Raw genomic sequence first — 11,602 nt, 5'->3', positions numbered from 1 at the left:
TGATCATTTTAAGTATAGAAGTGGTTGAATGTGGTAAGTTTCGATTTTGTAACAAAAAGTTTTTTGAGCCGAAAAAACCTTCAATTTTTCTCATTTTTCTCCGGAAAATAGATTTCCTTTAAAACCTCATTATAAGGAGTATTTTTCATGCTGAATACAAATTTAGGGTTGTCATATAGTTTCTTCGTCTTTCAGACCTTGAATCACGCTGTTAATTGATTATAGTTTTCAAATATTTTCTGATCATTTGCATCGCATGTACATGATGTGTATCGATAACTGAGAGCATTAGGATATATTTTCCATGAACATTTTAAGTATAGAAGTGGTTGAATGTGCTAAGTTCCGATTTTGAAACAAAAAGTTTTTTGAGCCGAAAAATATCCTGAACTATTACCTTTAATTTTTCTCATTTTTCTCCGGAAAATAGATTTTGTTTAAAACTTCAATATAAGGAGTATTTTTCATGCTGAATACAAATCTAGGGTTGTGATATAGTTTCTTCGTCTTTCTGACCTTGAATTACGCTGTTAAATGATGATATTTTTCAAATGTTTTGTAATCATTTGCATTGCATTTGCATGGTGTCTATCGGTAACTGAGAGCATTAGGATATATTTTCCATGATCATTTTAAGTATAGAATTGGTTGAATGTGCTAAGTTACGATTTTGAAACAAAAAGTTTTTTGAGCCGAAAAATATCCTGAACTATTACCTTCAATTTTTCTCATTTTTCACCGGAAAACAGATTTCCTTTAAAACCTCATTATAAGGAGTATTTTTCATGCTGAATGCAAATCTAGGGTTGTGATATAGTTTCTTCGTCTTTCTGACCTTGAATTACGCTGTTAAATGATGATATTTTTCAAATATTCCCTGATCATTAGCATTGCATTTGCATGGTGTCTCTCGGTAACTGAGAGCATTAGGATATATTTTCCATGATCATCTTAAGTATAGAAGTGGTTGAATGTGCTAAGTTACGATTTTGAAACAAAAAGTTTTTGGAGCCGAGAAGTATCCTGACCTATTACCTTCAATTTTTCTCATTTTTCTCCGGAAAATAGATTTCCTTTAAAACCTCATTATAAGGAGTATTTTTCATGCTGAATGCAAATGTAGGGCTGTGATATAGTTTCTTCGTCTTTCTGACCTTGAATTACGCTGTTAAATGATGATATTTTTCAAATATTTTCTGATCATTTGCATTGCATTTACATGGTGTCTATCGGTAACTGAGAGCATTAGGATATATTTTCCATGATCATTTTAAGTATAGAATTGGTTGAATGTGCTAAGTTACGATTTTGAAACAAAAAGTTTTTTGAGCCGAAAAATATCTTGAACTATTACCTTCAATTTTTCGCATTTTTCTCCGGACAATAGATTTTCTTTAAAACTTCAATATAAGGAGTATTTTTCATGCTGAATACAAATCTAGTGTTGTCATATAGTTTCTTCGTCTTTCTGACCTTGAATTCCGCTGTTAAATGATGATATTTTTCAAATATTTTCTGATCATTTGCATTGCATTTGCATGGTGTCTATCGGTAACTGAGAGCATTAGGATATATTTTCCATGATCATTTTAAGTATAGAAGTGGTTGAATGTGCTAAGTTACGATTTTGAGACAAAAACTTTTTTGAGCCGAAAAATATCCTGAACTATTACCTTCAATTTTTCTCATTTTTCTCCGGAAAATAGATTTCCTTTAAAACCTCATTATAAGGAGTATTTTTCATGCTGAATATAAATCTAAGGTTGTGATATAGTTTCTTCGTCTTTCTGACCTTGAATTACGCTGTTAAATGATATTTTTCAAATATTTTCTGATCATTTGCATTGCATTTACATGGTGTCTATCGGTAACTGAGAGCATTAGGATATATTTTCCATGATCATTTTAAGTATAGAAGTGGTTGAATGTGCTAAGTTACGATTTTGAAACAAAAAGTTTTTTGAGCCGAAAAATATCCTGAACTATTACCTTCAATTTTTCGCATTTTTCTCCGGACAATAGATTTTCTTTAAAACTTCAATATAAGGAGTATTTTTCATGCTGAATACAAATCTAGGGTTGTGATATAGTTTCTTCGTCTTTCTGACCTTGAATTCCGCTGTTAAATGATGATATTTTTCAAATATTTTCTGATCATTTGCATTGCATTTGCATGGTGTCTATCGGTAACTGAGAGCATTAGGATATATTTTCCATGATCATTTTAAGTATAGAAGTGGTTGAATGTGCTAAGTTACGATTTTGAAACAAAAAGTTTTTTGAGCCGAAAAATATCCTGAACTATTACCTTCAATTTTTCTCATTTTTCTCCGGAAAATAGATTTCCTTTAAAACCTCATTATAAGGAGTATTTTTCATGCTGAATACAAATCTAGGGTTGTGATATAGTTTCTTCGTCTTTCTGACCTTGAATTACGCTGTTAAATGATGATATTTTTCAAATATTTTCTGATCATTTGCATTGCATTTACATGGTGTCTATCGGTAACTGAGAGCATTAGGATATATTTTCCATGATCATTTTAAGTATAGAAGTGGTTGAATGTGCTAAGTTACGATTTTGAAACAAAAAGTTTTTTGAGCCGAAAAATATCCTGAACTATTACCTTCAATTTTTCTCATTTTTCTCCGGAAAATAGATTTCCTTTAAAACCTCATTATAAGGAGTATTTTTCATGCTGAATACAAATCTAGGGTTGTGATATAGTTTCTTCGTCTTTCTGACCTTGAATTACGCTGTTAAATGATGATATTTTTCAAATATTTTCTGATCATTTGCATTGCATTTGCATGGTGTCTATCGGTAACTGAGAGCATTAGGATATATTTTCCATGATCATTTTAAGTATAGAAGTGGTTGAATGTGCTAAGTTACGATTTTGAAACAAAAAGTTTTTTGAGCCGAAAAATATCCTGAACTATTACCTTCAATTTTTCTCATTTTTCTCCGGAAAATAGATTTCCTTTAAAACCTCATTATAAGGAGTATTTTTCATGCTGAATGCAAATCTAGGGTTGTGATATAGTTTCTTCGTCTTTCTGACCTTGAATTACGCTGTTAAATGATGATATTTTTCAAATATTTTCTGATCATTTGCATTGCATTTACATGGTGTCTATCGGTAACTGAGAGCATTAGGATATATTTTCCATGATCATTTTAAGTATAGAAGTGGTTGAATGTGCTAAGTTACGATTTTGAAACAAAAAGTTTTTTGAGCCGAAAAATATCCTGAACTATTACCTTCAATTTTTCTCATTTTTCTCCGGAAAATAGATTTCCTTTAAAACCTCATTATAAGGAGTATTTTTCATGCTGAATACAAATCTAGGGTTGTGATATAGTTTATTCGTCTTTCTGACCTTGAATTACGCTGTTAAATGATGATATTTTTCAAATATTTTCTGATCATTTGCATTGCATTTGCATGATGTCTATCGGTAAGTGAGAGCATTAGGATATATTTTCCACGATCATTTTAAGTATAGAAGTGGTTGAATGTGCTAAGTTCTGATTTTGAAAGAAAAAGTTTTTTGAGCCGAAAAATATCCTGAACTATTACCTTCAATTTTTCTCATTTTTCTCCGGAAAATAGATTTTCTTTAAAACTTCAATATAAGGAGTATTTTTTATGCTGAATACAAATCTAGGGTTGTGATATAGATTCTTCGTCTTTCTGACCTTGAATTACGCTGTTAAATGATGATATTTTGCAAATATTTTATGATCATTTGCATTGCATTTGCATGGTGTCTATCGGTAACTGAGAGCATTAGGATATATTTTCCATTATCATTTTAAGTATAGATGTGGTTGAATGTGCTAAGTTACGATTTTGAAACAAAAAGTTTTTTGAGCCGAAAAATATCCTGAACTATTACTTTCAATTTTTCTCATTTTTCTCCGGAAAATAGATTTCCTTTAAAACCTCATTATAAGGAGTATTTTTCATGCTGAATACAAATCTCGTGTTGAGATATAGTTTCTTCGTCTTTCTGACCTTGAATTACGCTGTTAAATGATATTTTTCAAATAATTTCTGATCATTTGCATTGCATTTGCATGATGTCTATCGGTAACTGAGAGCATTAGGATATATTTTCCATGATCATTTTAAGTATAGAAGTGGTTGAATGTGCTAAGTTACGATTTTGAAACAAAAAGTTTTTTGAGCCGAAAAATATCAATTTTTCTCATTTTTCTCCGGGAAATCGATTTCCTTTAAAACTTCAATATAAGGAGTATTTTTCATGCTGAATACAAATCTAGGGTTGTGATATAGTTTCTTCGTCTTTCTGACCTTGAATTACGCTGTTAAATGATGATAGTCTTCAAATATTTTCTGATCATTTCATTGCATTGCCATGGTGTCTATCGGTAACTGAGAGCTTTAGGATATATTTTCCATGATCGTTTTAAGTATAGAAGTGGTTGAATGTGCTAAGTTACGATTTTGGAGCAAAAAGTTTTTTGAGCCGAAAAATATCAATTTTTCTCATTTTTCTCCGGAAAATAGATTTCCTTTAAAACCTCATTATAAGGAGTATTTTTCATGCTGAATGCAAATCTAGGGTTGTGATATAGATTCTTTGTCTTTCTGACCTTGAATTACGCTGTTAAATGATGATATTTTTCAAATATTTTCTGATCATTAGCATTGCATTTGCATGGTGTCTATCGGTAACTGAGAGCATTAGGATATATTTTCCATGATCATCTTAAGTATAGAAGTGGTTGAATGTGCTAAGTTACGATTTTGAAAGAAAAAGTTTTTTGAGCCGAAAAATATCCTGAACTATTACCTTCAATTTTTCTCATTTTTCTCCGGAAAATAGATTTCCTTTAAAACCTCATTATAAGGAGTATTTTTCATGCTGAATGCAAATCTAGGGCTGTCATATAGTTTCTTCGTATTTCTGACCTTGAATTACGCTGTTAAATGATGATATTTTTCAAATATTTTCTGATCATTTGCATTGCATTTACATGGTGTCTATCGGTGACTGAGAGCATTAGGATATATTTTCCATGATCATTTTAAGTATAGAAGTGGTTGAATGTGCTAAGTTACGTTTTTGAAACAAAAAGTTTTTTGAGCCGAAAAATAGATTTCCTTTAGAACCTCATTATAAGGAGTATTTTTCATGCTGAATGCAAATTTAGGGTTGTGATATAGTTTATTCGTCTTTCTGACCTTGAATTACGCTGTTAAATGATGATATTTTTCAAATATTTTCTGATCATTTGCATTGCATTTGCATGATGTCTATCGGTAACTGAGAGCATTAGGATATATTTTCCATGATCATTTTAAGTATAGAAGTGGTTGAATGTGCTAAGTTACGATTTTGAAACAAAAAGTTTTTTGAGCCGAAAAATATCCTGAACTATTACATTACCTTCAATTTTTCTCATTTTTCTCCGGAAAATAGATTTTCTTTAAAACTTCAATATAAGGTGTATTTTTCATGCTGAATACAAATCTAGGGTTGTGATGTAGTTTCTTCGTCTTTCTGACCTTGAATTACGCTGTTAAATGATGATATTTTTCAAATATTTTCTGATCATTAGCATTGCATTTGCATGGTGTCTATCGGTAACTGAGAGCATTAGGATATATTTTCCATGATCATCTTAAGTATAGAAGTGGTTGAATGTGCTAAGTTACGATTTTGAAACAAAAAGTTTTTTGAGGCGAAAAGTATCCTGAACCTTCAATTTTTCTCATTTTTCTCCGGAAAATAGATTTCCTTTAAAACCTCATTATAAGGAGTATTTTTCATGCTGAATGCAAATCTAGGGCTGTGATATAGTTTTTTCGTCTTTCTGACCTTGAAATACGCTGTTAAATGATGATATTTTTCAAATATTTTCTGATCATTTGCATTGCATTTGCATTGTGTCTATCGGTAACTGAGAGCATTAGGATATATTTTCCATGATTATTTTAAGTATAGAAATGGTTGAATGTGCTAAGTTACGATTTTGAAACAAAAAGTTTTTTGAGCCGAAAAATATCCTGAACTATTACCTTCAATTTTTCTCATTTTTCTCCGGAAAATAGATTTCCTTTAAAACCTCATTATAAGGAGTATTTTTCATTCTGAATGATTCTGTTGGCAGTGGATTTGCATAAGTATAACTGATTCCGTTTAGATATGTAGAATTTCGAGGAAAGTATATATATATATATATATATATATATATATATATATATATATATATATATATATATAAATATATATAAATATATATATAAATATATATATATACGAACAAAGTGCATATCAGCGTACTCGTCCATTAAGTTTTGGTTATAACTGGGGTTGAAAATGGGGGCATTTGAGAGTTTGAGTGGGTGAGTATCAGTGAACTTTAGGGAGGATAAGATGGTTTGAGAGAAGGTAAATAATGTACAACAAACAAAAAGAACAAAAAGGAACATCTGTGAAGAGGGTAATTAGGGATTGATAACAGGGACTGATGAGGTGAGATGAAGTGAGTATTTTGAAATATCATTAAATCTGTTCGATAATGGGATGGCAGATGTAGGATCTTTGGTTTAGGGTGGTACGCGAACTGAGAGAGTCTTGGAAAGGGGTTTGGTTAAGAGATTAGAGGCGATGAAAGTTCTGTGTGAGATGAAATGTCGCAAGGCGGCAGGATTGGACAGAATTGCCGTTGAATTTCTTAAGAAAAAGGGTGATTGTGTTGTTGATTGGTTAGATAAGATTTTCACTGTATATATGAGTCATGGTGAGGTGCCTGATGATTGATGGAATGCATGTATAGCGCCATGTATTGCAGACGTGACAAAGTTGAGTGTTCGAATTACAGAGGTATAGGTTTGTTTAGTATACCTGGTAAGTTGTATGAGTGATGACCGAACTGGTATAAACATGTACAGAGCATTAGATTAAGGAGAAACAATGTGGTTTCAAAAGTGGTTGCGGATGTATGGATCAGGTGTTTGCTTTAAAGAATGTATGAGAAATAGATAAACAGAAGGATCTGTATGTGGCATTTATGGATCTGGTGAAAGTATATATGATTAGTAAAGATGCCTTCTGGAAGGTCTCACTAATATACGGTGTGGGAGAAAGCTGCTAGAAGCTGGGAGAAATTTTCATCAAAGGTGTAAGGTGTTTGTACGAGTAGGAAGAGAGGAAAGTGAGTGGCTCCAGGTGAAAGTTGATATGCTGCAAGGGTGTTTCATGTCACCAAGCTTGTTTAGTTTGTTTATCAATGGGGTGGCGAGGGTAGTAAATACAAGTCTTGGAGAGAAGGGTGAATATGCAGTCAGTAGGGAGTGAGGAAGAGGGCCTGGGAAGTCCTTCAGCTATTATTTACTGATGACACAGCACTGGTCGCAGTTTCGAACTAGAAACTGCAGAAGTTCTTGACTGAGTTTGGAAGAGTGTGAAAAGAGAAAGTTGAGGGAAAATTTGAATAAAAGCAATGTTATCAGGTTCAGCAGGGCAGAGGGATAGGTTACGTGAGGTGTGACTTTGGAAGGATAAAAAAAATGGTGGAAAGCTTTAGATGCCTTGAAGTGGACTCGGCGGCTGATTGAATTACTGAAACGAAAGTGAGTCATAGGTTGGGTGAAGGGGAGAATGTTTTGGAAGGATTAAGAAAATGTGTGGAGAGAAGGGTCGTTATCTGAAAGGGCAAAAATATAGTGGCCCCAGCAATGTTATATGGATTCGAGGCATCTGCTTTAGATGCTGTGCGAAGGAGAGTGGATGTCTTGAAAGTGGAATATCTGAAGACAGTATGTGGTGTGAGGTGGTATGATTAAGTAAATAATGAAAGGGTAAGAGAAAGGTGTGGTAATGGAAGAATGTGGTTGAAAGAGCTGAAGAAGGTGTGCTAAAATAGTTTGGACAAATTGAGAGAATGAGTGAGGAAAGATTGACAAAGAGACCATAAGCATCAGAAGAAGAGAAGGGGGGAGGCCAAACTGGAGATGGAAAGATGGAATGAAAAAGATCTTGAGCGATCGGTGCCTAAACATGCGGGAGGGAGAAAAGCATGCACGGGCTAGTGACTTGGAACGATACGGTAAACAGTGGTCGACGTGCTGTTAATGGACTGAACCAGGGTATGTGAAGCGTTCGGGGTAAACCATTGAAAGGTTTGTGGGGTCTAGATGTGGATAGGGAGCTGTAGTTTCGGTGCATTACACATAACAGCTAGAGAATGGATGAGCGCAGATGCGGCCTTTCTGCATCTGTTTCTTGTGCTACCTCGTTAACGCGGGAAACTGTATATATATAAAGACAAGGAATAAGACATGCAATATTACTCTGTTTTGTCAATGTCACAAAGTCGGATTTAGTTTTCCGGATGTCTCTCTTGCATGACGTGATCTTAAGAAATGTTGTAGCGTTATGACCGTGGATCAAGGTCCTTTAAGATAGACTGGTCTCTGGTCATATATACAGAGCAAAGAACTACTTTAAGTATGTACGTCAGATGGTCTTTATGCCAACGCTTTAGAAGATGCTAAAAAAAAAGACTAACAGTTAAGCACTGAAAGGGGGTCGTTAGTTCGCAGATAATACGGTAAAAGTCTTGATATTTATAATGGCAGAGACATGTAGCTTTTATCTCTTACAGTTTACAGGATGTAGCATAAGAGGCATAAACGCCTTGAAATAATAGGGATTGTGTGCCTTGGGCTGAAATAGCCGCCCCCGTCAGTTTAGTATCCAGGGTGCAATATACCCCAGAAGACCACCGAAGAAAACGGGTCCAATATACCCAGTAGACCGCTTAAGAAAACGGGTCCAATATACCCATGGAGACCGCCAAAGAAAACGGGTTTGGAAAAAAAAAAAAAAAATAGATAAACATATCCGTGGCGGGTGATGGATATAAAGAATGCAGGTTCTCCATCTCCACATATTTTCCAGTTTTGCTGCGAGAAACATCGTCGCCCGCACGGAATAAGACAACCAAAAAAATGGAATTTTTAACCTTGGGATGAGCTGGAATTATTATTATTCTCATTTATTATGATTATTATCGTTTAATATCATTATTATAATTATCATTATTATCATTATTATTAGTATTATTATTATTATTATTATTATTGTTATTATTATTATTATTATTATTATTATTATTATTATTATTATCATTATCATTTAGTATAATTATTATTATTATTCTCATTTATTATGATTATTATCATTTAATATCATTATTATAATTATCATTATTATCATTATTATTAGTAGTATTAGTATTATTATCATTATTATTATTATTATTATTATTATTATTATTATTATCATTATCATTTAGTATAATTATTATTATTATTCTCATTTATTATGATTATTATCGTTTAATATCATTATTATGATTATCATTATTATCATTATTATTATTATTATTATTATTATTATTATTATTATTATTATTATCATTTAGTATAATTATTATTATTATTCTCATTTATTATGATTATTATCGTTTAATATCATTATTATAATTATCATTATTATCATTATTATTAGTAGTATTAGTATTATTATCATTATTATTATTATTATTATTATTATTATTATTATTATTATTATTTAGTATAATTATTATTATTTTTCTCATTTATTATGATTATTATCGTTTAATATCATTATTATAATTATCATTATTATCATTATTGTTATTATTATTATTATTATTATTATTATTATTATTATTATTATCATCTAATATAATTATCATTTAGTATTTTTTTATCATTTATTATGATTATTGATATTATCATTATCATTTAGTATAATTATTATTATTATTATCATCATTATCATTTAGTATAATTATTATTATCATTATCATTTATTATGATTATTATCATTTAATATTATTATTATAATTATCATTATTATCATTATTGTTAGTAGTATTAGTATTATTATTATCATTATTATTATTATTATTATTATTATTATTATTATTATTATTATTGTGGTTGTTGTTGTTGACCATTGCCATGTGGGAAGGTTTGTCCCTCGACTGTTTGCCAGCATCAATTCTCTGCCTTCTTACCTCCGAGATGACGGCGGTGAGTAACACGGCTAACACAGGCCTGGGGCGCAACCACTCGATCTCGGGGTCACACCTTGAGTCGCACCTGTCATCCCATAAGGGTAAGGTGAGTCCTCTGAACGTAACAGACTCCTGACGCAAACCTTTATCTCTTTTCTTGCCAATGGAAGCCACGTGTGACCTATACAAACCACAAGCACAGCTCAAGACATTTTCCATGCTCTGTGTGTGTGTGTGTGTGTGTGTGTGTGTGTGTGTGTGTGTCAGGGAAGACGTCTAAGGCTTTACTTTTTTCTTAAAGCAATCTTCACGAGCAGTCTTGATGTGACCTACCATCGTGGACAGACTACTGTAAGGAGGGAGTTGTGGAACGGTACCGTTGCCATAGGGGTAGGACAAGCTATAAGGATTACCTGCCTGACGAACCTCACGCTGTAGGAGAGGAGTCTGGACATCTTGTGAAGAAAACGGTGACGACCCCCCTCCGTCAGCTGGGTATTGTGAAACTTAGGATGAGGAAGAAAATAAAGACGTAGGAAGGTGGGAGGGAAGAGAAGGGAGGTATGTGCAACACACCTTGGTGTGGGGCCTTTGTGAGAGCGGGCGCTGACACCAACAGACACACAAGAAGCTAATATAGATTTCTGATATAAAGATACTACTTAGGTATTACGCAGATAACATCTTGGTAGTAACCAGTCATTTTCTAGGCAGTGAGGTGGTTAAAAGACTGTCTGTATCCAGTGACAGCTAGGGAGAATGGGGGTAATAACACAGGGGTCACCTCAGTGCCGAGGGGACTTCGAAAGATGTGAAAATATGATTCCCCAAAAAGTTAATGCTCCATTAACTGTGGGTTTGAGACCAAGTCAGCAAAGGAGATGCGGACAGTGGGAATGTCAGGGATTCTCCAGCAGTAAGGAGTGGATATAAAGGTTGGGTAATTGTGTAAGATTGAGACTCGTATGGTAAGATGGAGGGGTGGATACACGGGAAAGACGAGTAGGAAAAGGACGTCATGGTCTCTGACGGTATAACCTGCTGGAGGACGGTAAATTCCTCATCCTCGTAGAATAGACTGAGACAGGAGCGTGTAGTGCAGAAGGGCCCCACATCACCTACCACTCCTCTCGGCGCAGCAGCTGGCTGAAAAACAAGCAGTGAAGGAGCATCATGCGGTACGGAGAGAGAGAGAGAGAGAGAGAGAGAGAGAGAGAGAGAGAGAGAGAGAGAGAGAGAGAGGATACTGCCTTGGGAATTCTATCGGAGGAAGTGGTGATGGAGGAAGCGGACCGATCCGTTGTTAGCAGCGGCGAGATATGGTGAGGAGGAGGAGGAGGAGGTGTCGAATATGACAAAGAGAAGAAAAAAAGGAGAAAAAGATTGATTCGCGTACGCATTATAGTGTCCGTGATCAGACACATTTACTGATAGATGGTAATTCTTAAAATGCTCGGTGAGGCTGTGATTGAAACATTGATGTGGCCGCATGCGACTCGACAGCTTCTGGTGGTG

This window comes from Panulirus ornatus, chromosome 15 (assembly GCF_036320965.1).
Source record: "Panulirus ornatus isolate Po-2019 chromosome 15, ASM3632096v1, whole genome shotgun sequence".
Taxonomy (NCBI): Eukaryota; Metazoa; Arthropoda; class Malacostraca; order Decapoda; family Palinuridae; genus Panulirus; species Panulirus ornatus.
Note: the sequence above shows the minus strand (reverse complement) of the source record.